The 27,953-nt window shown below is 47.0% G+C and overlaps 1 long non-coding RNA gene across 1 annotated transcript in view; it reads right to left on the reverse strand.

The window, feature by feature from the left end:
* Positions 1 to 1,090: 1,090 nt before the first annotated feature.
* Positions 1,091 to 27,953, reverse strand: part of LOC128314159 (uncharacterized) — a 48,193-nt gene continuing 21,330 nt past the window's right edge. The window contains exons 2-3 of the long non-coding RNA XR_008295657.1: positions 4,516 to 4,692; positions 1,091 to 4,384 (exon numbers count right to left, since the gene is read on the reverse strand). This is a non-coding gene — a long non-coding RNA (uncharacterized LOC128314159). The remainder of the gene's footprint in view (positions 4,385 to 4,515; positions 4,693 to 27,953) is intronic.

A 27,953-nucleotide genomic window follows, 5' to 3' on the forward strand; every position in this document is an offset into this window, starting at 1 on the left:
TAGCTCCTCGTGGTGGCCCACAGTGTCAGGGGTTTCCAGCCCAGGACTTAGGGTCAATAGGCACTGTACCAACAACTTTGTCTATATATTGATCTGGGGCCTTGTCCCTCATGGAGCTTTATGTGAGCATCACAGAGCCCACACGGAACAAGGAGCTGTGCGCACATATGCGTCTGTTCATGGGTATTTGTGTGTGTTCCTCCTCTGGTATGAAGCCCTTGTTTGTAAACCCTCCCAAGCATGAAGAGAATAGGGAATTTATTCAAATGGGACAATAAAGAATTCGAAAGTGCTTTGTAAACCGTAAACCACATGCTACTGATAATTGTTAGTTGCCATTTTGTTATTAGTGCCCATTTGAATCGTTGCTTGTCACAAGTAGTTATCATCATCACCATAGAAAGAGGGGGGTTTTTGATACTGAAGAAGCTGCAACTTGGGTTCCTCTTAGGACAAGAGCACTCTCTTTGTTCGAGAAAATCCTGGGAATTTTTAGTGCAGAAGATAAAACCCAAGGACTTTGCCTTAAGCGCACAGAGAAACAAAGTTAAGGGAAGAGGCAGTCAGTAAAGAGATGGGGAGAGGGCTGGAGGCTGGGGACTGAGGAGTTTAAAGAACTTTTAAGAACGGGATGTCTTACATTTAAATCTAAGTTGTGTAGCACTGCGTTATAAATCCCCTTTCCTGCCCTAACACTTCAGGAAGCCCTCTATAGCTACAACCTTACAGATCAGAGGCTGCTGGGGGAGTAAAGAGATCAGAGTGGCAGGCAGCATGCAGTGGCAGTGTAGAAAACAATCAGAGAGCATGAGATGGCAGGACAGTCCCTAGAACTGGACTCTTGTAGCTGCAGGAATCTGGAGCCATAGTTACTAGAAGAAAAGTAAACTCATCCACAAGGTTCTTCTCATGGGGCAGAGCTAATGGTAACACTGTGTACCTGGCCCCGTTATTAATGCTTTATTTGCAACACTTTATTGAATCATCATCCCAAATATATAAAGGTATTCTTACGCCTATTTTATAGAAATAAAAAAAGAGAGAAAGAAAGAAAGAAAGAAAGAAAGAAAGAAAGAAAGAGAGAGAGGTCACGTCATCTGCACAAAATCACACAGTAAGTAAAGAGAGTACGTAGACATGGGATCTGGGCAGACGGGATCTCATATTTTTTTCAGTGTGCTTTAAAGCCGACGTCATTTGAATCTCAAAGGCACAAGGATCCTAGTTGACATCTGGGCTGCAAATTCCTTGTGACTGACTGTTTCAAACTAATGGATTCAGGGCCATTTGGATGGTATTGTGAGTCCATTGGCACTCTTGGAAAGCAGATATCAAGTCAGGGCTCACAAATAAGCCCCAGCAGCCCATGGAGGTGAGAGCCCGTTGGGATGGCCTTGGCATGGAGAGCATGCAGCATTTCTATTTTGGGGGACTAGAACAGCTCTGGCTAGAGCACAAGGTGGGGGGGGAAGCAGAGGAAAGGACCATGGTCTAGGAAAGACGCAGACCAAATCCAGAAAACTGGGGAAGCCAGTTCAAGTTCCAAGATCCAGGGATGATGAACTTGGGGAAGCTATAGGCCAACCAGAGCAGCGTGGGTCCCTAGAAGCCTGGAGTGGTTGCTTGGCGGGAGGGCTCCTGTGTTTGGCCCCCAAGCACCAGGGAGCAAGAAACACATTGCGTCAGAGAGGTACAACTGAGACAGGTGGGCAAAGCAATGAGGACCTGAGGAGGGAAGCGGAAAACAAGGGACGTAGGTGCGATGCAGGAGAGAGAAGTGTGGGGGGTGTGGCAGTACGAGCTCTTGTCTGCCTGTTCCCAGCCCTTTGGCATGGGAAGTCTGGGCCAACTGAAAGGACTCAGGCCACAAATGACAATAAGGACTACATGACTGTGTTTGATCCTTCAAGGCCCCCTTGAAGGCCTCTTGCGTGTGCAAGCTTTCTGGTTTAGACCTGTGGGTCCATAATCAGCCATTAGCCAGGCCCGCTTCCAAAGGAAGTATCTTCTGAAAAAGAAAGGGAATTTTCTTTTTGGAAGGAGTTACCTTTATTTTTTTCTTAACTGCGTTGAGAATAGGAGGAGGGAAGCGCAGGGGCATCTGGCTTTGGGCCGTCCACTGCCCGTCCTGAAGTAAAACAGACTTGAACTGGCCCAGGGCGAGCCATCATGAGGGAGGGCTAGCAGACTGCACCCCAGATAAGAAGAGCCAGTCCTCTATGTAAAAGACTACGAGGCAAGACAAAACAGACCGCAAATTAAATACGTGACACTTTGGGGCACCTGGGTGGCTCAGTCGGTTGAGCGTCCGACTTCGGCTCAGGTCATGATCTCACAGTTCGTGAGTTCGAGCCCCGCGTCGGGCTCTGTGCTGACAGCTCAGACCCTGGAGCCTGCTTCACATTCTGTGTCTCCCTCTCTCTCTGCCCCTTCCCTGCTCATGCTGTGTCTCTCTCTGTCTCAAAAATAAATAAAAATTAAAAAAAATAATAATAATAAATAAATAAATACGTGACACTTTGATGAGGAAACAACACAAAGCTATTTTAAAATAGAAATAAATACATCTAGCCATTTTCATCCAAGAAATCCAGAGAACTGCTTCCAAACCCTTTGAAGAGTCCTGAGACACAGGAAATTGGGAAGATGGAATTAGAGCGAGGGGCGCCTAGTGGGGGCAGAAAGGCAGATGGGTAGCTTTACAAACGTGTCATTTCAGGGGCATGTAATGGCACGGCGCTTCCCCGATGCTCCATCTTCGCCACCGGTGGCTAAATTCGCTCCATGAATAATGTATCTCCGTCCAAAGGCCTTCTCAGGACTCCAGCACAGAGGTTTCTCAAACATGTCAATCCCCCTGCCCTGAACTTGTAGCCTTAGCTCTCTGGTTACGCTGAAAAGACTGGAGGACGTTGGGGTCCCGTGATTACTCAGCACTGGGGGAGAAGGGGGGGTGGCAGAGTGGATTTGAGGTAATTTTCTCCTCCCTCCAATACCGCCAATACATCTTATCCTAGGGAACAATCAGATGCCATCAAATGAGCAATAGAAACTAATATGGGTTTAATGAAATGAGGACCTTGGATTGACAGTGCTTTGTTTTAAGGACTCTATGGAGCTCTGGCAGCATAATTTATTCATAACTTGCAACTCCCCAGGAAGGGAAAAACAGATGGTTCATCTCTGTTTTCAAATTGGAGGTTGAAGGGCTAAGATCAATAGGCATGATCCCATGGCAAACACTGTTGTCTGGCTCTTCTCCAAATCCCCCTTCCCTTTTGCCCTCCTCCCATTCTAGAGTGAAAACGCTAGAGGCTCATGTTCCAAGCCCCCTCTGCCACTGAGGTGGTGCTAACAGAACACTGCTGGGAGGTCTCTGGGAAGGAGCTTCCCTCCCTGATCGAAGGTGGGAGGCACACAAGCAAAACACGTGTATGTGACCCTCCTTTCTGCCTCTTGGTCGTGATATAGGGCCTGGAGCTGTGGCAACCATCTTGTGACCACGAGGAGAAGGCCAAACACTGAATGAGATGGCAGTCGTGTGTCTTGATGTCATAGAAATGCTAAACTTACCCAGGAACCACCTACCTCCAGGCGTCTTGTTGAGGAAATAAAAGCATACTTATCGTGTAAGCCCCTGCAATTCAGGTTTTCTGTTACTTGTAGCTAAACACGTATTTTTACATTTAGTTGAAATAAACAGAGAGGCACAAGTAATATAACTGAAAATACAGAATGACAGAATCAAGGGGGCAGCACAGGGGCAGTGGGGACTTCCATTAAAGCCTGGGATACTGGTAACACTTACTAGGTGGTGGGAAGACATTTGTTTCAGACTCTTAATTTTCATGCCTGAGATTCAAACTGAAACAGACAAATTAAAGGGACCCTGTGTAAAACTTTTCCTGCTTCCTACATCCCCGCCTGGGTGGCTCAGTCAGTTGAGCATCCAGCTTCGGCTCAGGTTACCATCTCGCGGTTTGTGAGTTCGAGCCCCGCATCGGGCTCTGTGCTGACAGCTCAGAGCCTGGAGCCTGTTTTGGATTCTGTGTCTCCCTCTCTCTCTGATCCTCCCCCGCTCGTGCTCTGTCTCTCTCTCTCTCTCTCTCTGTCTCTCTCTCTCTCTCTCTCAGAAGTAAATAAACATTAAAAAAATAAACAACAACCCTACTCTCACTTCCTCTAGGCTCATGTTTGATTTCCATCCTGTGTGAAGCCAAGGGACCCTCATGGCTGGTCCTGTGGGACTCTCTCTAGGTCCTCGGACCCAGCCAACCTGTATCAAAAGCACATGCCTACTGAGGCTATAGTGTTACGAGAAATGGTAAGAAGCATTTAGGATTTGGGGTTATGTTGGCTCCTTTTTGCAGCTTCTGGCAAGGTCCTACAAGAAAAAGATAAACACAGGTTAGAGATCTGTCGTGACAAAGGGAAGAAAAAGACCTCTTCTGGGATGTTCTCTGCTGATAACCAGCGATCTAAACTGACGGAGCATTTCACAATTCGGAGACTTACTGGAGTCAGAAGCAGGGAAGCGTGGAAATAGCAAAGGCTAAGCCGGGCAAAGTTAGAGCCAAACCTCTCCAACTCCTCTCGTTCAGTTTTCTTCGCCTGTGGGCAAAGGTCTGATAAAAATGAAGCCTCCCCATCCAACACTCTTGTTCTTAACTTCTTCACAGCAGCCACCATTAACTGATAAAGAGAGAACACAAACAAAGCCGGTCAACTATACTGTTGGCCGTATCCTTGCACCTCCACAGCAGCCCCATTCAGGACCCCTTTAAGAAAGAAGGCGCAGTGAGAATGGTTAGCTGATAGCCTCTGGCTGTGAGCCCCTTTGAGATGCTGCTCAGCTGTAGATCAGAAGCCGCAGTCTTTCCGAGAAACCTCTAGTCAGTGACTAGATAGGGTTGGCTATTTCTGCACAATGTGGGGATCTTCTAATGAACTATCTTTGCTCTGAAGCTCCCTTCTGAGTTAGCAAAGACTTTATCAGATCTGTAGCCAAGCCGGAGGCTTTTCCTGCCCAATCCGACTTCCTTCACCATTTTCTCTCACAGAAAATGGGGCTGAAGGCTTTCCTTGCCTTGCATCGTATTTTCCTTGCCTTGTATTATAGTTCTTACTGTGTATCATAGGCTTCCAGATAGGTTAACTAAGAAATTGAATCCTCTCGCATTCTTACTGTTTATTAAAGATCAACAGGACTGGGTATGTGCTAAAAACCAGGGACTATTGTGTGTTTCCCATTATGCCTTTTCCAAATGCAAGATTTTATTAAAGACAATTTCTTCCTTCTACATCACCGTGTTCGAAGCAGGTATGTTATCTCTCAGTTGTAGGCTGTTGCACTTTAAGAGTCTACATGGAGACATGATGGAGATTACCAACCACCCAGAGACTGGGGATTTGGCGGTAGCTGTAGGAACTGAGTGATTCTGTACGTTTGTCCTCCCATAGAAAATGGGTGACAGCATTCCATCCACAGTGGCTATTGGGGAGGAGTCATGTCTAGAGATGGTGAGTGGCCAAGGAGATGCATTCTGGTAAACACTCTGGCAGGCCATCCACAGGCATGCCCAACCTTCTTTTCCCTTGTATACCTTCCCAAGTAGAAGCTGAAAACAACAATGGATATTCTCTTTATCAGCTTCCTTTGCCACTGAGATACAAGGGAAGTCTGGAAGTCTGGAGGGAAGGCTTCTGGAAAAGTGATCTTTCCAATAAAAGAGGTACAGGGGCGCCTGGGTGGCGCAGTCGGTTAAGCGTCCGACTTCAGCCAGGTCACGATCTCGCGGTCCGGGAGTTCGAGCCCCGCGTCGGGCTCTGGGCTGATGGCTCAGAGCCTGGAGCCTGTTTCCGATTCTGTGTCTCCCTCTCTCTCTGCCCCTCCCCCGTTCATGCTCTGTCTCTCTCTGTCCCAAAAATAAATAAACGTTGAAAAAAAAAAAAAAGAGGTACACAAGGAGAGGTCTATTCTGCTTCCTTCTTGTGGTTACAGTCATGTGGGGAGTTGATATCTGGAGCTACGGTGGCCATTCTACAACTGAAAAAGCAAGAAAATGGCGCAGATAGAAACCCAGGCCCTGAGACTTGTTGGGAGAGCAAAAGGTGTTCTTAGGATTTCAGTCATTGGGTTTTCAGTTAGCTGTGACTGAATGCGTGTAACTGATCTCATTTCAGACTTCTTTGAGACAAGCATCTACAGTGTCTCCAGTTGATTTGGTTACCTATGTTCATCTGTCTGAAATTAAAAACAACCCAATCTCTATCTTCATATAGATCATATAAAATATTGGAAAGTAAATAAAATTTATAAGACCGTGAGCTAATTATTCCCTTAAGGCTTCATAATTACTAGGTAAGAAATATATCATCTATTCACTCTCGTCAAACTCCAAATCACTGGTACAGTTGAAAATGCTAATAAAATAAATATCCAGCCTTATGCATTAGATTTAAGATAGTATGCTAGGCCTTGAGATGTTTTCCCAGCCTTATAGGTAATGGAAGTGGCCAAAGAATGGCAGCAGGACAAAGCCCTGAGGTGCTAGGAAAGGACCTCCCATTTAACCTAACTTTGCACTGGATTCTTCCAACATTTGCACCGTGAGAGGGGACAGTGCTCTCTATAGGTACAAAACTAAAACAAAAACAATAAAACAATACTTTGCCTTCCTGCCAAAAGGCTTTAGTTACTGGGTAGAGTCATCTGGCTCAATGACTTTCTAATCTCTACTATTCTTTAGATATCATCCAGTCTGATGCCCTAATTTTACGGATAACAAACTGACGTCCTGAGCTGTGGGGAAGACTTGTTAAGTTTGCTTTGCTTCTTAGTGACAGAATAGGGGTGGGAATTAACCCCAGATCTCTTGCTGTCTGTGGGGTGCCTTATCTACTGAACTTTTCTTTCCAAATGGGCAAGGACAGCATGGTCTCTTCTTCTGTCTCACTCCTTCCAAAATATCTAATCCAGAGCTGTTACGACCATCTCTAAGAGATGTCCAACGATGCCTTATGGAAGAAAGGAAGGGATGGAGGGAAGAGGAAGGGCTACACAGTAAACTTGAGAGAATCACTTTGTGGATTGTTCCAGTTGGACTTGGGAGCCCAAACTTGTTCAGAGATTTTTTTTTTTTAATCCCAAATCACCCCACTGAAATGAAGCACTGTACTCCTACACTATGAGCCTTGGACATCATAGGCACTCAATGAACACTTACTGAATTGAATTGAATGAATGGAATATACTCTTTATGAGGTCAAAAGTAGCACAGACATACATATTTAGATAAACTTCTTTGCTTTTGAATTACATTATTAACAGAGCCAGTGGAAATGAAGCTTACTAAAAATATTATTAATGGGAGAAGATGAAGATTCTTACATTTCTCAGAAATCCATGAAAAAAGTAAATGCTTTCAATAATCCTTTGAATATGACTCAGTTCAATAAACTTCATAGAGCACCTACTATCTACAAGAGCATGATGGGGCATTGTTGGGTACGCAAGGGTGAGATAGATACAATATCCTCCTGCTCCCAAAGAACTTAAAATCTGATATATGAATAAAACATTGATGTCTGTATCAACAAATAATTGTTTTATAAGTGCTATAGAGAGCAATAAAAGATATATATGTATTTGTGACTTCCCAAGAGAGGGAAGGGTCCTTGGAAGCTATGTTAATGATTGATCTTCATCAGAAGAGAGGCAGAGAGCTATTGACGAATTTTAATTAAATGGTGTTTTGATGTGTATTTTAAAATGCATATTAGTGAAGTAAGGCTGAGATTATTTATTTCACTACATTAGAAATCTACTAATAGCACTGGAATACTGGTGATAGACCTTGCAAACTGTTCTCAGATAAGATTCCTTCTCCAGATTTGATGGTTGTGAAAAACCTCAGGCCCCCTTTGCTGTTCATCATCAGAAAACACTTGAGGAGCACTGACAGTGATCTGGTTGCTGATCTGGGCTGGATAAAAGTCTAGGGCTGTGTTTGTATAATGATAGATTTAATATATGCTGGCTCACGGCATCAACGCTTTATCAGAGGAATAAATGGAAAGTTATTCTGGGCTGAGAGGGTAAAGAGATCAGTTTATGGAAAAGAGAGCCTCCTTATGCACATATTCTGTAAACTACAGATCAAAAGCCAGAAGAGGAGCGCCAGCCATGAATAATGAAATCATACATCCAAAGGTCTGGATGGAGTCAGACATCCTGATGATTTCTTTTTAAGGAAAAATCAAGACTTTTGCCTAGTGCTGAATGCTTTGAAGATAAGTGCTCTGAAGGCAGAGCAAGATAGCTATCATATTTAGTAGAGATAGGTGAACTTTCAAATTGGGTTCATTTAAATGGTGTGCCCTAGAGTATCCTGCCAGACAAGAAAGGTCAGAGTGGCTTTCACTGAATTTGAGGGACACTCTGATCCCCAATAATTTGGGTGTTCCATGATGTCAGGTGGATAGAGACTAAGCTGACCTTACTGAAGATCTCACTTTGGACTAAAGCCCAAGCCCACATCCTAACCAGTGAAATTCCCAATCTAGTGAAATTGTCAGAAAAACACAGCACAACCACGAGAGCCACAATCATACCCACAGGAGTACATTTCTTGATTCCTACTCACTCCCCAACCCATTAAACTTTATCTCTGACTTCTCTCCATCCTCAGTTCCAAAAAACTGCTGATGCTGAGGTAGGAAACCGGCCATCTAGGTGGGCCTGGCATTGCTCTGCAAGGGCTGCATCCAAAGCAGCTCCCCACCCCCGCAGGCATGGGTAAACGAAGATGGTTGGTCACACTACGGAGGTCACCACTACTTCCCAATGGACACATGCACTGACCCATTTGAATCCCTCGCACTTGACCTCTCAACAACTATGGATGTGGGTTAGTGATTGTGCTTCAAGAAGACTCTTTACTCCTCTGGCTTCCTTGCTTCCCCGCTCTCACATTTTTACTTCCTCTATCTCTCCTCTCATTTCTCTGCTGACACTTCCCTTCTAACCTCCAGAATGTTAGTGCTTCTCAGGATTCTGCCCTTAGCTTTCTTTCATTCTTTTCTTTACCTTTATACTACATTGAATAATGCCTCGCCACACACAATTCATGTTCGCTCGGAACTTCAGAATGTGAGCTTATCTGGGACTAGAGTCTTGGCAGGTGCAATTAAGTTAAAATGGGGTCATACTGGATTAGGTTGGGTCCTGAATCCAGCACGACTGATGTCCTTATAAGAAAAGGGGAGGACCCACAAAGATAGACAGACGCAGAGGGAAGGCCGTGTGACAACAGAGGCAGAGATTGGATTGATGCAGTTGCCAGCCAAGAAAGACCAAAAATGGCCAGCAACTATCAGAAGGTAGGAAGAGGCAAGGAAGGATTCTTCTCTAGAGCCTTCAGAGGGAGTGTGGTCCTGGCGAAAACCTGATTTCAGGCATCTAGCCTCCTGCACTATAAGAAGAGAAAACATTTCTGCCCTTTCATGCCACCAAGTTTGTGATAATTTATTCCAGAAGCCCTAGGAAACTAATGCAAGCATCTTGAAATATTTTATCCGGTCTTCATGGTCTCAATTCTATTTGCCTGTGACATCTAGCCCTCTCCCAAGTTCTAGAGCTGTGTTCTAAGCATCTGCTAAAACAGCAGAACAGTGGATCCCTGGGTCTTTCATGCACTGTCTGTGGTTAAGTCCAACTCTGAATTTATCTTTTACATACCTGCTCTCCCCCTCAATAGGTTTTCTATCTAGGCTTGTGGCCTCACCAAACATCTGCCTCCTCAACCTTAAATCCTGATGTGACCCTTGATTATTTCTCCTCCTTCTCCCCTTCCTCCTCCTCCTGCATTTATCTGGCCATTGAGACCTCATAAACCTCTCTATACAGTATTGAGTGAAGTAGACGGTGTGTCCAGCCAGAGCCCAAGTGATCTCCGTGTTTTAGACATGTGTCTGAGCTTGTCTGATGCACTCGGGCACCAGCAGGTGAGAGAGATCCAGCCAAGAGCCAGTCTGGGTAAGAGATTTGAGTGAATTTGTGATAGTATAACCTACATGTTTCCTGGTTTCACACGCCTATGATTATAAAACAAGGTCATACTTCCCTTTTACAATCCAAATTATTATGGCAGGAGACCTCATCCTGCTTGCCTGCAGGAGGCAAGTCTTCCTCAAAGTGCCCTCATGTTATTTCCCGAAGTCCCCAGAGGGATGTGTCATCTGTACTCACAAATCACACTGGCACCTGCTGGCGTCAGAAAGTGCATTAGTCGGGGCCATTTTGCCACTTGTGTCAGGGGGCATCACAAACGAGCTTATGCAAGACGAGAGAATAAATGGGTTCCATGGTTAAGAAAGATGCTGAATGTTTTCATTTAATTGAGGTGGCAGTGGAGGGGACCAGGGCCCCAAGGACCAGAACCCGTGTTCGGTGCCTCCATAATACTTCTCTCTCCTCCTGTCTCTCACTTCTGCCATCTTTGTTCTTCTTTATGTACTGGCTTCATCTTCTGTCTTCACTCGCATGGCATAGACCATGCCTTCGTGAATCAATCCCAGGGACAGACTCTGATGAACTCTATACAGGTCTCATGCCCATGCCTGGGCTCATCACTGTGGCCAGGGAAAGGGAAGCTATGATTATTAGGCCTGGTCCCTTCCCCATCTCTGCAGCTAGGGGACAAAGTCTGTCACTGGGAGAAAGAGAGTGTCAGGCAAAATCAGTCGCTACCCCAGGCCACTACCCGTGTGTCTTCCTTTGTCATCCTTTCCTGCATGTCTGTGTCCACTGCTTCCAAAGCCTCGTGGTAAAACCTCACCACTACCAATGCCGTCATGAGACCCGGAACACAAGCAACACTATTTAAGGCCCAGTGACGAACTGCATCCCCAAGAAGAGAAGAAGGGCATTCTTTCATGTGAAAATTCATAGTCTGATACCCAAGGACTCCCAGTAAAGTCAGCAGTGCTATCTAGCATTGGATGAGGGAGGAAGTTGGATGAAAACGGTGACAATATCCGGTGTGTGACTCTACAAGAAGAGGAGGTGAAAGTTTTAGAATCAAGGTCAGTGTCCCAGGATTGGCTTTATGGACAGCTGTTCAGTTAGCACCAAATGAGATAGAGATTTGTGAACTCAGAGATCAAACCAGCAGACGAAGACTTATTGGCCCAGGGGTTTCTTTGAAAGGTGTGTGTGTAGGGGGGTGTATCTGTCCTTACAGGGCCAACTAACCCAACGAACAAGCCAGTTATCCTACACAGGTTCAAGATTCAGTAACCTTAGCATCCCTGACTCTTTACGTCTTTCTCAAAACATCAGGTCACAGAGCTTCTCCGGGGGTCCCATTGCAAGTGTTTGCCTTTTGCCTTCAGGCCCCATTGCCACTTGTCCTGGGTAATGACAGTGCAGTCAGATGCCCCATGCGGATTAGGGACAGTAGAGAGCCAGGTGGGGCGGAAATGGAGGTGTGTGAGCAGCCCTGCCTGCTCCCGGAGGGGGAGCCCTGATTCGACCCTCGGCCTGGGTTGGTGGCCACCGAATGTGAGGCAGGTGGTTCTGCCGCAGCCCATTCTGGTCTCGCCAGCCCACTGCAAGCCTTGCCATGGCCTGAGCCTTGACTATAGACAAGTCAATGGAGCCAAAGTTGGCAGCCAAGGCTGATTTAAAGCTACCATTTAGACTGATTCTCACTTGCGGCGTGAAACACAAATGATCATTCTTACCAAGAGTCGTTTGGGGAATCGAAGTTTGGGGCTTGACAGAGTGTAATTAACACATCATCGGCACAAAGCCCAAAGACGGACTCCGTAGCATCACCGTGATCACTCCCAGGAAACACACGGTAATTGTATCATCGCATCCAAATATACTGGGACAAACATTTTGTGTCTGGATGAAAGTCAAGGCAGATTAAGAAGCGCTTTTGCCAGAAGCAGCTTCCCTGACCAGCATGAAGAAGCAAGAGGTGAGAGGAACTAGGAGGGCCTGGTAAAGTAAATAATTCCACAGCCACACAATAGAATGTGCTGCATAATTAGGAATTACGTTGCAGGAGAACATATAACAACATGGAAAATTTCCACAGTCCAATATAAAAAGGGAAGAATAAGAAAATTGAAGAAACCATATAATCGCAAGACCCTCAAATGTTTATTATTTTTGTGTGTTTTTTCTGTATTTCTACAAGTTTTCTTGAAACCAACTTTGAACCAACTTTCTTTGTATAAGGAGAAAATCTCAATTGGCCTGATGTGAAAAACAATAGTGAAGGTCAGAAAAACCTTTCTCAAACTAGGAATTTTTCTTTTTCTTTCTTTCTTTTTTTTTTTATTCCTGACCTTCTTCCCTAGTCCCTGGCCTGAATCCTACCCAGGAGTCTTGCCTGAGAGGTCAAGACCTCCTGTCCCCTTTTCTGCCCCTACTAATAGTTGGAGTCACCTGGGAGCAGAAAGTCCCAGGGTCTAACTTGATATGGGACACACACAGAGACAGTAAATACACAGCCATTCCAATGGGGACTTGAAAAATAAACCCTTTCACTTAATGATGTTCTACAAAAACTGATTACTAAAGAAAATAAATGATAACAAAAGCAACACCACAAAGGATGGCCATCTGCTGTGAAGGTCGTTAAGGGATTGTCTGCGTGGGGAAGGAGGTTGAGCCAAATTACCTCTGAGGACTCTTCTGGATCTCAAATTCTGTGAAATAAATGGTGTGCCCATAATAAAGAGAGGTACAGGGGAAAAAAGAGAAGCCACCCCATTCTGCTTTGATACATATTCTGCGACTTCTGGCACCACTGCGTGCTCAGCCTCAGACTGGTCAACTGTCCAGTGTTTCAAAAACACTCCCCCATAGATGGTCTGTTTCCCCTTGAAGGAAACGTGGGCACCACCATGCTTTAGCCCACTCTCCCTCTCTGTCCCTGGGACAGTTCTGATGACCACCCCTCCTTTGTCTCCACCAGCTTCTGTCAACCACCAGGTGCCCAAAGGAGGGCGTCCTCTCTGCAAAGGGCTCAACTTCAATCCTTCTCGTGCCTCTTCCCTCATCCCTCGGGCTGAGATATCAAATCCCAGAATGTGGCCGGGGTGGTTTCTCACTGCGCAGAGCAATGGCAAAGAAACAAGCCCGGCTCACACCGGAAGGGCTTAGGCCTTCGTGTCACATGTTTTAGGCCAGTGCATTTATGTATAGTGTATGTGGGTTTGTGGTGTCATCAGATCTAAAAGGGATTTGGGGGGGGGGAGGGGCCTGGGTGGCTCAGCTGGTTAAGCATCTGACTTCAGCTCAGGTCATGATCTCACGGTTCATGAGTTCGAGCCCCGAGTCGGGCTCTGTGCTGACAGCCCGGAGCCTGGAGCCTGCCTTGGATTCTGTGTCTCCCTCCCTCTCTGCCCCTCACCCCCTCCGTCTCTCTCAAAAATAAATCAACATTAAAAATTTTTAAAGAAAGAAAGAGGGGCACCCGGGTGGCTCAGTCGGTTAAGTGTCTGATTTCGGCTCAGGTCACGATCTCACCGTTCATGAGTTCAAGCCCCGCATCGGGTTCTGTGCTGACAGCTCGGAGCCTGGAGCCTGTTTCGGATTCTGTGTCTCCCTCGCTCTCTGCCCCTGCCCCACTCGTGCTCTGTCTCTCTCTGTCTCAGAAAAAAATAAACATTAAAAAAAATTGTTTTTAATAAAAAATAAATAAATAAATAAATAAATAAATAAATGAAAGAAAGAAAGGAAGAAAGAAAGAGAGAGAAAGGAAGGAAGGAAGGAAGGAAGGAAGGAAGGAAGGAAGGAGAAAGGAAGGAAGGAAGGAAGGAAGGAGGGAAAGAAGGAAGAAAAGAAGAAAGGAAGAAAGAAAGTGGATTTTGTCCCTGGCTCATTTGTGAGAAAGGAAGGATGAAGGGGGTGCTAACACTGGCTGACCGCTAGGGACACCTGTTAGGTGCTTATCTGAATTCATCTTCTCTTCTCGAGAACTGCATTTTATAGAGCAGGAGCTGGAGATCCTAGAAGACTCGAGGATCTTGCCCAGAGGTACGCAGCCAATAAGTGGCAAAGCAAAGGTCAGAACTGAATTTGCCCAGTTCTTACGGTTTATGTAGCTGGTTGAAAACATACGATTTTGTTAAATTTTCCTGAGTGTCACGTCATTTGAAAAAAAAAATAATAATAACGTGTGGATGTAAAGGTTATGCTTGTACCTCAACAATATTTCAGTTTAAATTTCAAGTTACATGTAATTAAATTGTATAATTTAGAATATAATGATGCCACTGTATTAGCAAGATAGACACACTTAGTGATGCTTACTACTGAACACAAAAGAGCCATTTAATTTAAACAAGATAATTCAAACATTTGCTTTGCCTAAAGCTCATAAAATGCCATTTCATTAAATCGTTTTCATTTCTGTAAGATGACTGTCATATCAAAGCTATTTTATTGTTATAGGAGTTAGAACAGTATGGCGTATTGTTATTAAATTATGAACATATAATGAAAAATACTTTTTAGAATAAAATAACACTGGGCTATATTAATTTATTTAGTCACTTAGTAAATACCAGCTGAGTATCCGCTATGTTGTGGGCACAGTCCTAGGTACCTGGGGCATAGCAGATTGCTCCCGCTGAGCAATCGAGGGAGACAAATTGCAGGAGGCACGATAATGCCCCTCCCCCGCCTCCCCCAAAATATCAGGCCCTAAATCTCTGGAACCTGTAAATGTCAGCTTGCAAGGAAAGAGGTTCTTTGTAGATGTGATTGAGTTAAGGGTCTTGGTATGGGAGATTATCCTTGATTATCAGAGGGGGCCTCAAATGCAATTATATGTATTCTTCTAAGAGGGAAGCAGAGGGAGGTTTTGACACAGAGAGGAGGTGACGCGGCCACGGACCTGAGAGAGCCGGCCTTGGGGGCTGGAGGGGTGCAGCCGCAAGCCAAGGACTGCTGCCGGCCACCGGAAGGTGGAAGAGGCCAGACCAGGTTCTCCTCTAAGAGCCTCCATAGGAAGAATGACCCTGCGGACAGACACCTTGACTTTGGCCCAGGCCCAGCGCTGATTTCAGACTTCCGGCCTGAGTTCACTGTGGGAGAATAAATTGCTGTGGTTTCAAGTCAGCAAGCATGTGCTAATCGGTTTCCGCATCCATAGGAGACGAATACGCACATGTGCAAGTAAACACGAGTACGTTGGTGGCGACTGATAGAACTGTGCATGTGACAGATGGGGACGAGAGGTGCCAGCTCAGGCGACACAGCCGGGGCAGGCCTCGTTTATCAGTGAGCATTTCGGCGGGAGCCCGTGAGCCTGGAAGGATGCTGAGCGAGAGCAGCTGGCACTCGACGGGGGATGCAGGGCTCCATGGGTGTGGGGAGGTGGGAGCCAGGCCGACCAGGGCAGAGCGCTGTGACGCGGGGTCAGACAGACTGGCTGGAGCCACTGCGGGTAGGGTTTTGTCAGCCAGAGTCGGGAACCCAGATTTTTAGAGTTGTGAGCCCTGAAGACACTGAAGGATTTTACCGGGGAATAACACGATGTGCTTTCCATTATGTAGAGCTCCCGGGGGTAAAGGGTGGCTGGTAAGGGGCAGGTGAAAGGAGGCAAAGTAGCAAAAAGCCTCTTGCAGGATTCCAGCCCCAGGGATGCTGGTCCAGGCCACCAGTGCTCCACTTTGCTCTGGGTGCCAGCTCCCCCTCTGGGCGTCCCCATTCCAGCGACACCGCTGCTGTTGCCTGGGGTCTATGGCAACACGTTGGATGGGCCTTTTCACTTTTTCTTCTCCCAACCCCCCCCCACCCCGCCCCACTGCCGTCACACAGGACCAGGTGGCCTCTGGGCCCACGGTATCGCAGCCCGCCTCTAGCGCTCCCCACTTTCGCTCAGGCCCTCGTTGTGTTTTGCCTGAATAAACAGCTTAGAGCATCTGGCGGCACCCTGGGTCTTCCACCTCTTCGGTGGGTGACCCCGGACAAGTGACTTAACCTCTCTATCCCCCGGTTTTGTTATCTGTAAAAGGGTGAAAATGGCAGTCTCCCTCCCAGTGGTGGTGTGGGCATTACCTTAGGGACGCAAGACGTGCTTGAAACAGTGCATGCCATTCTAAGGCTTACCTGCCATCCTCTCCCTCCTCCTCCTCCTCACCATCCTCCTTCTCATGCCTGCCATCCCCGCCGGTCCCCCTTCTTCCTGGCCTTCTGTCCCCCAGTCCGGCAGAGGCTGCTGTGGGACTTGTTTGCCGAAGCACGGCTCTGATCGGGCCGCTCTCCCCAGACACCTTCAATAACCGTGGGGTGTCTCTTGTAGGGCGTCTGACATCCCTAGCCTGGCTTCCGGGCCCCCTGCACGGTCCCGGCTTCCCAAGTCCCTACTTACTTCCCGCACCACAGCCTAAGGGTCAGCCCCACCTTTCCCGAACACGCCCCGGATCTGCCTTTTCGCCTCCAGGCCTCTGCCCTCGGGCGGGTTCCTCTGCCTGCACTTCCCTCCCCGAGAGCTCCCTCCAGGGTGCATCCTCTGGGGCCGGCCTACATTTAAGCTTTTTTCATCTTTGAAACCTTCAAAAGTTTCTCAGCATTTCCCACGGAGCCCTTACCCTCTATTCCTTGAATCGGTTCACTTATCTACATGTCTATCTGGGGATGAACCAGGGATGCTGCTTCCGGCCTGCTTTTATCAGAAGTCCCGGATCAAGACAGTTTAATCCGAGACAGTGCCCCAGGCCTGGCACCTCGTCTCCATCTCCCTCTGCACCAGTGAGCACCTCCTGATGGCCTTGGAAGGGCGCCAGGCCTGGGGGAGTGGGGGAGTGGGGGAGTGGGACATGCGCTGTTCCGAAGAAGCAAGACCAAAAGGAGACAAATTGGAAACATGCCCCTTTCTCCAGGTGGGTTCTAGGATCAGGCTGTGTGGTCTCTGAGGAAATCTTGCTAGGTGCGACATCATAGATGGCCTGGTAAGGCAGTCAGCCTGCCCACAGGTTCCCCTGGGCCAGTCAGCAGTCCCCAGCGCACCTGCCCAGCGGCTGTGATGACGGAGCCGGAGACAGCACTGCACACGGAGGCAAAGCTCTAGGTTAGAGGATTCTTGAAGAAACCCTTTAGAAAGGCAGAGCATTTTCCCAGTGCACCTGCGGGGCCCCTGCACTGAGATCTGGGGAGGTGGCCGTAGGGTGGATGACCAGAGGGAAGAAATTCAAGACCAGCGGTGGGGAGGGGGCCACGTGAGGGGACAACCTCCATGTACAGCCCCAAGTCTGGAAGGTGTGGCAGAAGGACACGTCTACCTAGAATTTCAGTTGTAATCCTCCCTACGTATTTGCAAACGCTCATCGGAGATTTTGTCTGGCAGTTGTTTGTCTTGCCAGGAACATTCCCGGCTGCCTTTCCTGCCCCATGCACGTACACATGTTCGTGGAGGAAAGGGGATTTCCATTCCAAGATCAGAAAGGAGTATCGGAATGCCTATTTTGGTCCTCTTTCTCACCCTTTCTTCACAGTTCCCAAAAGAGGAGGGATTGGCCTGATTGATGAGTGGACAGAGGAAGAAATTCCTGGGATCCTGTCCCATATACCAGCGGGTAGGCGTGCGTGGCCTTAAGAGTGGGAAACAGGCTCAGCCCCTCTCTTGCTCTCCTGGCCCCTCTTTGCTCAGGCTAAAGGGTCCTTTGTATTCCCAAGCTGCACAGGGATGAGGTCACAAACCAGACAGGCCTGCTGCTGGGAGGCCTGGCTAGGTGTCTGCCCTCCTAGTTCCTTTTCCTTCATCTGTGACTCAGTGGGGGGTCCGCTGGCCTTCACCGCAGACCTTATAACTTCAATTCTGGGGAAGGGGGTAAGAAAGCACAACTGGGCCCTGGGTGCCCCACAATGCTATAGTCCAGAGTTGCCCAGAGACCTATATTGTCAGGGTCATTGAGCACTTTCCGGACCCGCAATAAAGTGGATCCAAATTTTTACTTGCCAAGGTGGCAATGTGTACCATTTCTGGATTGATTAGAACCTCCAAACAAATAGCTATGCAGTAAAGAATTTCACATATCTACATTGTAGTCTGAAGGAGTGGACCCGGAAGAGGCTGAAGCATGGGTCTATCTCACCTTAGGTGAGACAGACCTGGTCTAGCCCTTTGGGTGGGTTCCTTCTTAGATAAACCATAGAGCCAGCTGCAGAGAAGAGACTCATGACCAGGAGATGCTCGATAAGACTCCAGATTTGGGACGCAATATGATTAACCTCTTGACTGTCCTCCAAGGATTGGTAAAAATCCCCCTTACAAACAGAAAATGAAGGGACCCCACCACACCTATGCAATTTATCTAATCCCTCTCCATATTCTAACCCCCTCATCATTTGCAGCTATGTTTTACTTGTCTTTGTATTCAACTGTCAAGCACTGAGTCTGGCATAAGGTAGGAGATCATTCATATTTATTGGACTGAATTAAAGCCAGACTGAGTAAGACGAACCTCTGGGTGATAGATTTAAGGATGAGGTTGGAGGGCATGGGCTCTGTCAGTATCAAAAAAAAAAAAAAAAAGCCACTGCTCATCTCACTTCAGTAAGAAGTAAATGACACCACTAAATGGAAGTAGAATCTTTAAATACAAAGAACAAGGGGTTGTGAAAGGAGAAACAAAATCATTAAAGGAATTGAGAACCTCTCTAATTAGTTCAATTTTTCATTCTCTTGCCTTCAGTGTATTTTCTTATACAGCCTCTAAAAGATTGCAGTGTGGGTCCTCCCCAGTCCTTCAGCTCTGCTGGCTCTGGTTCATGCATGAACACACACACACACACACACACACACACACACACACAGGCAGCTGGTCCTCTCAACTGAGTATCTGCTAAGTTGCTATTCAGAAAGGAATCCATGAAGAAATAAAGACCCAATGAGACTAACGTCACAAATCTCTTCCAAGGCACTGGGTCCCTCCTGTCATGGCCTCTTAGGTACACAGCAGTCATCCAGATGCCAGCTATTTGCAAGCGATTAAGAACCAGGTAAGTTAAATTGATGATCTGAGATTCTGCCTTGGGGCATTAACTTCAGTCAATTATTGAAGTTACTGCTAGTTCTGAAATAGTGTTTGCTTTAAATCTCCAATAATGTAAATCTCACAGGCAGGAAGAGTCCCCCAGCAGCCATTCCAGCTCAGTGAGTAACCGGAAAAGATGCTGAGGAGTTAGGACGCGGTGCAGACCAGGGTCTCCCATTTGACTAACACGATGGCCATCTTTGCCACCCAGAGAGGAGATGAAGACTTTTGTAGCATTCGTGCTGCAGAGAGAAGCCACTGACTGGGGTTTCAGCTTACAGCACAATAATTCACTTCTGCAAATCATAAGTGAGATCATATCATGTCGTAATGAATAAAATATACACACCGATCCAATGCAGGCAGGCATCTCTCCCTTGTTAATTCTTGTATTTTGTTTGTATTTAACATACCATTAAGTTCTAAACTTCTAAAATGTGTCCACTCAACCAATATTTACTCGCAAGCGCTGTGATCTGTGTCGGGGAGTGGGCTGTAGGGAATCTTTGAGCTTTCAGTCTACTGAGTGAGATCGGGTATGCTCACAAGCAAATGCAATTTACAGTCACGCTGTAAGGACCCTAAGAGGCTGGGTTGGTTTGCTAGGACTTCAACAGCACAGTACCACAATCTGGGTGGCTTAAAACAACAGTAAATTTTTCTCTTAGAATTCTAGAGGCTAGAAGTTTAAAATCAAGGTGTCAGTAGGGATCCGGCTTTCTCTGAAGACTGTAGGGGAGGATCCTTCTCTTTCTCTTCCTCGTTTCTTTTTGTCATCGGCAAGCTTTGGCACTCTTTAGCTTGGAAGCTGCATCGCTCCAACCTCTGCCTTTGTGGCCATATGGCATCGCTCCAACCTCTACCTTTGTGGCCACAGGGAGGTCTGTGTGTTTCTGCGTATACGTAGCTTTCTTCTTACAAGGACCCCAGTCATATTGGGTTAGGGGCCCACCCTATTCCAGTATGACCTCAGCTGAACTGATGACATCTGTAATGACCCTTTTTTCCTCGTAAGGTCATAAGTGAGGTATGGGCGTTAGGACTTCAACTCCCATCTTTTCGGGGTGGGGGGCACAATTCGACCCTTAACAGAGGGATCTCGAAAATGATGCCTTCTGGTGAATGACAGCGAAGCATTAAGGTTTAACTCTTACTCCACTTGCAGGGCTCAAGCATGACTGTAATGTGGCTCATCTGGCCAAAGTGTCAGCAATTGACATCGGGACCAGTCAGGCATCTGTACTGTGAGTGTCAGGGCTGTCCTTCCAGGGGAGGGCTGACCGGGAGGAAGGAAGGAAACTGTTTATATCTTCCTTCCAGGTTTCTGAATCCGGCTGGAGCTAGAGAGAGGGGAGCAGTTTAAATACGGTGACAGATAACAATTTTGATATCACATTGTGGTGGAGTTTTTAATGTCTGCTAATAAGAATGGATATTGTCACCTGGAAATAACCAGAAAAGCTATGCACTCTATGTATCGTCCAAGGGCAGGGAAGAGCGGGATTGAAAGAGAATGGTAAGAAACCATTAAGTGGCACCCCCTCGTGTGCAGCTGAAACATGTATGGTAGTAAGAGGATTACGATGGAACTGGTAAAAAAGCCTTCAGTGAAGGGTCAGGTGTAGCTCAGAGTAGCATTACCATGTTGGAGAAACAGACGTTCTCTGTAGATTTCACTTGAGCGTTGGCTTGCCATGGAAGGAAGGACCACGGACTTGAGTCTGGGAAAGGTTCTGGTAGAACAGGTGCTTCCCATGGACACCCCCACCCCCGTCCCCCGGCCACCTTCCTTTCTCCCCTGCTCCTCACTCTCCCTGTTGCCCCCACACAGCCCCCTCCTTACAGTTCCCCAGTAAGGGGAGCCCCCTCCCCTCTCCCCCCATTCCACCTTGGAAAACCCTACCCTTCCCCAAAGGTGTCTCAACCCTTTGGTTTCTTCCCTTGTGTTGCAAAAATGAGTAGCCAGGGTGCAGCCAGATCCCAGAGGAGATGCCCAGCTCAGTCCTGTTGACATCAGAAAGAGAGGTTGTGTTTATCTTCCTGCGGGAGGGAGACAGTGGGTCCTGGGTGTGCAGCCTGAGCACTGCCTGGGAGCTTGATGGTAAGGAAAGATCTTGAGTCTCACCTAAAAACCACTGAACCCAAATCTGCATTTTAACAAGATCCTGTGGGATTCATATGCAAATTAGCATTTGAGAAGCAAAAAAATAAAAAAGGCGCTAAAATCTTGCGTTAACAGACACCCCAGATGATGTCCGTGACATTAGGAGAGGAACCCTAAGCCAGACAGCACTTCCTATATCCCATATGTTGAGGGGGAGCCTGTGTATTCAAAAGTCTTGCCCTTCTGGGTCATTCTCTGAAAAGCAACTTCTCAAAATCCAGATGGTGATGATGACGATGATGATTTTTATGTATAATATATCTACATGTTTTTTTTAATTAAAATTGTTAAGGTTTCTGTAGTCACGTGCCTTCATCCACCTAGGAGGGCCCACAGCCCTTATCACCTCACAACGGGCTATTGAAATCCATTCTCTAGTAAAGTACTCACACACCACTCAGCCACCTTCTAAGCTCAGTGCGCATTCGAAAATAGCAGGTTGTGAGGAAGAAAGTTCTGGGCACAGTTGGTGCCACCAAAGCAGTAGAAACTTGAAAATATCGATTGGATGTTTCTTCAACATTCCTCAGAGAATGCATTTCACAGAGTGACTAGCTTAAAAGAACAAAACAGAACCTCTGGAGGCCAATGTGACATTCTCCCGAATTCAAAATGTATACAAAATCTAAGTCTGACTTTAAGTTTTGGAGGTTCCCCCTCCCACACCCAGTAACTATCCATAAAGATCTCAAGATAGGAATGGAGAAGTGTTCTCCATTTCCTCCTAGCATATTTTAGCACTTTATTTTAAAATTCTGAACTTTGTTAGGATCTCCTCCCCAGCAACATACAGCATTAAATCAACAGAATCAGCGGTCCCAGCCTCAAACCCCTCATACAGGATGGGGAGCAAGATACATCCCAGATCTACTCCAAGATACATGACACACAAGAACCCCTTGAGTAATCCATGCTCTCACTCTCAAGATGGACTCTAACAAAATGTATGCCCAGACATAACGAGCTCATTTTTTCTCGGCCAAATTGCAATTCAAGTCTAAGAAGTGTATTCGTTTTGCATGAAATATTCTTTCCAAGAAGTTCCTCCCAGGTGAGGAATTTTAAATGCGCCTGCCTCGACTGAGAAGGCAGACAAATGGCTTTGGCTGGTCAAGGGTTATATTTCTCACAGCCAGGATATTCCAAATGGTTTCTTATTCCATGGGATCAATAAACAGCCAGGCTCATATGCATAAAACTGTCTTAACCTCGCCAATGTTAACACAGACCATTTCTTGAGCTTCTCCCAAGGTGGAGCCTTAAAAAAGCCTGACATCACTGAAATATGTACAGTAACAAAAACAATAAAAGGTTGAAGATGAGAGAGACAAAGTCAGCTCTGGACATGCCCTCAAGACAGTTGTTCAGTGCAATTCAGGCTTTCTTCTTGTGCAGAAGGAACACAGGCCAAATTTAACTCTGTCAGCAAGAACAAGCCCAGATTTCTGTCACAGTCATCGTCGCCCCAGATAGGACCTATAAAAAACCAGCCGATGTGAAATGAATTAATGTGACAGGGCAATCACTGTTAGTCATAAAACTCCTGGAAGGACCTCGGGCCTGCAGAAGATCACAAAGATCAAAAATGTTTAAATGCCATGATCTCCATTTATAGACCTCACTAAGTGCTTGAGTGTCAGGTGGCTAGGCTCAAAATCCATGCCACCCCCTCAGCCACAGCCTGTCTGTGAACATCAACCATCAGCTCCACAGCCTGGCCCCTGAAGGGCCAGCGTGCACATGGGATACCACACTTCCTTTTATACACATATTTCCTTCTGGAAGCAGAACCATGAGAAAATTTTGTCCGTCTACCTCCTGGAAGGTTTTGTGGGAACGTGTGCTCTTTTCAAATATAGGGTGACTTTTTCAATGAAGCTCTTGTGAGGAAATAGGATCAGAACTGATCCGTCACTCTCTTTCATTGTGTCTTCTAGCCCCTTCTCTTGGTATCCCATCCCTGTATCACTGTGACCGAAAAGACATTGGCCTTAAGATCCTAAGTCTAGGAAGTTAGGCTTCCCGTCGGGTTTGCTTCCCTCCAAAACCTCCCAACAGATGGCAAAGAAGGACAACGGGGAAGACTAGTTTGGGCTTCTGCAAATATAGCCACTTGTCCATCATTTGACTGTGGAAGAACCTTCTCCCAGTATTGATATTGACCAGTCAGTTGAGCCCTCGGTAAGAACAAACACATATAAAACTCACTGTAAAAAAGTAGATGAGAATGCAGAATACCAGCAGTCACAAATGAGACACACGAACATGACGGCATCCTTGGACATCACTGCACAAATGGGAAAAGACAATTGGAAATTATAACGGCATTCAGTGGCACATATCTATTGAGTCTACCGTGCGCTGACCAATATCCGAGGCCATGCAGGTAGAAAGGGACACACTTGATAGAAAAACACTGATGCTGACCTTGAGGACCTCAGGGATAAGTGGGAATACAGAAAAGCGAATGTTTCTGCGGCACAGCGGGGTGGCGGGAGCCAGGCGTTGTTTAACAACACAGGTGGGAAGGAAATCGTGCGAGCGCAGAGAGAGATACCTGATCATTTTCAAAGCAACCAGGAACGGTTTCTCAGAGGATGTTTATCACTTAGGAATTTTAGAGGACAGGTTAGTCTAACAAACCAGTCGTGTGTGTGGCATATCTGGCTCCGTGAGCAGGCAGTAGTGTTAAAAGTCAAATCGGCCTGGGTTTGAACCCAGGCTCTGACCCACTAGCGGGATTTGCCCTGAGAAAATCACTTCCCCTTGCTGACTCTCTACTTCTGAATCTGTAGGATGGGCAGAGTACTGCGTATCTCCTAGAATTCCTATGGGGATAAAATACCACCATACGTCCAAGATGCTCACTACCGTGCTCGGCACATTCTAGACTTCCAACACAACTTCTGTTCCGTTTCCCACTTTGCGCTTCAGTTCTTAAACTGAGTGGCGGACCACATGCGCGAGAGACAGAGTCCTGAAGGAGAGGAGACTATTGATTTTCACTGCTGCTACCGGATGTTGGCAAAAGTCAGGACTGCGGTGCTGAACTCCAGAAGGGCAGACTTGGGGAGCTGCAGCTGACCCTTGAGGGGACAGCTGGGGGTCCACCAGTTCTTCTAAGTAATTCAGACTGGAGTCATCAGAGTGCTGAGGGCCAGCACCCGAGGTGGCCAAGACAGAGCTCTCCAGGCCAGTTAGTGTCATCGGAGGGGGTTGGGCCCCGGCTGGAGTCCACAGCATCAAAAAGCAACACTTATTCAATTCTACATACTAGGGTTGCCAAACTTAGCACATAAAGACACCCGATGTTCAGTTACATTTGGACTTCGTAGAAACAATGCATGTTTTTTCAGTATAAGTATGTCCCAAATATTCCATGGGACATACTTCTATTAAAAAAAAAAAGTCCATCGTTTATCTGAAATCCAAATTTACCTGGGTGTCCTGTTTTTATGTCCCAAATATTTCATGGAACATACTCAGGCTGAAAGATTATCTGTTGTTTACCTGAAGTCCAAATTTAACTGGGTTCCCTGTATTTTATAGCCGGCAAGGCTACAACATACATATACACAGGCCTAAAGGAAAGAGATATGGTTCTGTCTGCTATAACCCTGCCGTCCAAAGCAGAGAATCGCCCTGAGGAAAAGTCCAAACTTCTCCATCTGGCATTCCAGGATTTCTGCTATCTGCCCTACTCTTCGCCAGCCCTTTTCCTACTCCTTCCCAGTAAAGCAATTCCATTCTAGCCTGGGCAGTCTCCTTCCTGAGCCCTGAACATGTACAAAACAGCCTGCTGTCCCTCACACGGGGACATAAATCTGTAGTGTTCTCCCTCCTGCTCACGGGTCCACATCTCAGCCATGCGTCCCAACCTACTCAAATCTCCCCCTCCTCTATGTGTTCCAACATAATCCCTTCCCAACACTCCCTGCACGCCCCCCCCCCCTGCCACCCTGAGGTCACCTTGAGGTCACCCTCTCCTGCGTGGAACTCAGGCTACATCTGCTTTCTTCCTCACTCATTTGGCCTTGGGTTGCCTTGCCAGGTGATTTTCCTATTCCTTTGTCAGCTATGAACTGGTGACTCTAACTCTACAGGGCAAGAAATGACTCATTCCCTTTTCTTCTACATCTGCTCTGAGCGCCCCACCCCCCACACCCTTGCCCAGCTGGTGGGAAAAGTAATCCCAGTGACCGAGTGGATTTCCACCACAGGACCATACGTGATTCCCAGGCTTGTTAGCACAGACGCACTTGGGGACAGGGTGGGGCAGGGGTGGGGCAGGGGATAGATGCTGACTCCGGTCAGTCTTCCAGTCTGCAAACACACCCTGGTACACGCAAATGTCGCCTCCCAAACCACACGGTAGGTCTGGCAACACCTCTTTCCATGGGAGATTGCATTAAGACTACTCAGCCTTTAAGACCAAGCTGATGAAGCATTTTCTGACTTCTTCAGAAAGAAGCCAACACCCACACAAGTGCCTGTAGACCCTCCCTGGTACCCCATCCTCCCTCCCTCCTTGCTGCATTGCCCATTGCTTCCACTTTGCTCACTCTGCTCCAGCTACCCTGGCCTCTTTGCTCTTTTTCAAACATGCCGTGCATGCTCCCTCCTCATGGTCTCTACCCTTGCCGTTCCCTCCAACTGGAAGGTTCTCCGGCCTGTTATTCACACAGCGCCCTCTCTCTCCCCTGCCGGGTCGTTGCTAGCAACGTTCACTCTTCAGCCCGGTCTGTGCTGACCTCCCTATTTATAATTGCAGCATCCTTCCCAGCCACCCCCATTCCTGTTCCTGCCTCACTGTTCTCCTTTACACTTGTCACCAGGTAACGCACATCAGCTTCTCTTATTTGTTGTTTATTGGACCCCATACTGGACTATAAACTCCCTGAGAGCAGGAATTTTTCAATCTGTTTCGTTTCACTGCTGTAGCCCTAGTCCCAAGACATAAAGATAATCAACACATTTTGTTGAGTGAACAAATGATTTTTTTTCAATATGTTCACAAAACATTATACAAAATCTGTAACCCCACCTAGTTTATTTTCTGGTGTCCGTAGGTTGTACCCCCGCCCCCCCAACAGAGCCTTCAGTTTTCTCTAGTGAATGAACAACGAATGTGCCAGGGAATTGAAGCAAAGGAACTATGTCACGGTCCTTAATGTACGGCAGGTACTTGGCAAATACTTGCTGATTAAATAAAAAAGGAAAACGCCAAAAACACATGCACAATTAGAGAGGATCAAATAGGGAATCCTGGAGAAAACCAGCGTTGACCTTTGCAGAGGGCAAAGGCACCACAGGACGTAGCTACATTCTCCAGTAGAGGTGTAGACAGTGTGTTGAACCGTCTATCTCCTGCTGCTCCCTCCTTTCTGTTGGCGTGCCCTCCCCCTAGTGTCACACACACAGGCTCTAGCCAGAGTGGCTGGGCGCAGCCCCTGGCAGTGGAGGAGAGTGAAGTTAACTGGCCCCCAGGGGGATTGAACCCAGACTTTGGCCTCATTAGCACCAGCTGCAACCCACCAGTCATACACAGACTCCACAAAACAAAGAGAGATCACAGGATGGTTGGGCCAGGCCCATGAATAAACCAACACACCCGTAAAGAATGAAATATTTACACGAGCCACAGGATTTAGCAAGACTTCGTGAAGAGAGCATTGAGTGGGAAAGGGAGAGCATCAGGGTTCTTTCCTCTCAACCAGGAAAGGCAACGCCCCCGCTGTGTGTTTTGAAAGTGGGCACCAGGTCTCTTCAGTCTGATAGCCCCAGCAATTTGCGACGGGGTTTTGCTGCTGTTGGTGTTCTTTAGATTATTAAAATACATTTCTTTTCTGTTTTAAGACAAACTGATTGCAAACACCTTGGGTGCAAAGACGCTTAATTTTCTCCTAGTTCAATGCCTTTGTTGATGAATAAGAAAGGCCCATTACGCTATTTCTTTTCTTATTAAATGTTTTAAACGTTTATTTTTGAGAGACAGAGAGACAGAGTGCAAGTCGGGGAGGGGCAGAGAAAGAGGGAGACACAGAATCCGAAGCAGGCTCCAGGCTCCGAGCTGTCAGCACAGAGCCCGACGCCAGGCTTGAACTCACGGACCTCGAGATCATGACCTGAGCGGAAGTCGGACACTAAACAGGCTGAGCCACCCAGGCGCCCCTCATTACACTATTTCTTAAGAGCAGTTAACCAACCCTTTCTCACACCTCGGCCTTTAGGAAATTTGCAGCTTCCAGAAATCACTGTAGAGTCAGGGATCCTGCAGTAAACGAAGGCGGGGTGGGCAGGTGGTCTATAGACTCACTGAAAGAGAAGGGTTGTGCTTTTCCCCACCCATTTATTTGCCTGAAAGCTGTTTAGAAAACGTTGCCACAGCCCTGATGACACTTCTAGGTGATTTTCTCAGTCACATCCTCCTTTCAGAGCCTGAGACAAGGATTATAGTACAGCTATTTTCTTTGGGAAGTAAACCCCTAGAGAGGTGAGGGTGAGAAGAAAAGGGGAAGAAGGGCAGGGAAGACAAGGAGCAATGTGATGCCATGGCCACCAGAATGGCTTCTTGGTGGGTGGCCAAAGACACGGGCTGCTCTGTGGTGTGTCCCCTCAGCCTGAGGAACGGCTGTAGGTTTGCCGGGAGACGCCACCCCTCAGAGACAGAATAGGTTCCCCATCTCCAGTTACCTGAGTCCATGTTCACTCCCGGGGAGGCAACATC

The sequence above is a fragment of the Acinonyx jubatus genome, chromosome A1, assembly GCF_027475565.1.
Source record: "Acinonyx jubatus isolate Ajub_Pintada_27869175 chromosome A1, VMU_Ajub_asm_v1.0, whole genome shotgun sequence".
Lineage (NCBI taxonomy): Eukaryota > Metazoa > Chordata > Mammalia > Carnivora > Felidae > Acinonyx > Acinonyx jubatus.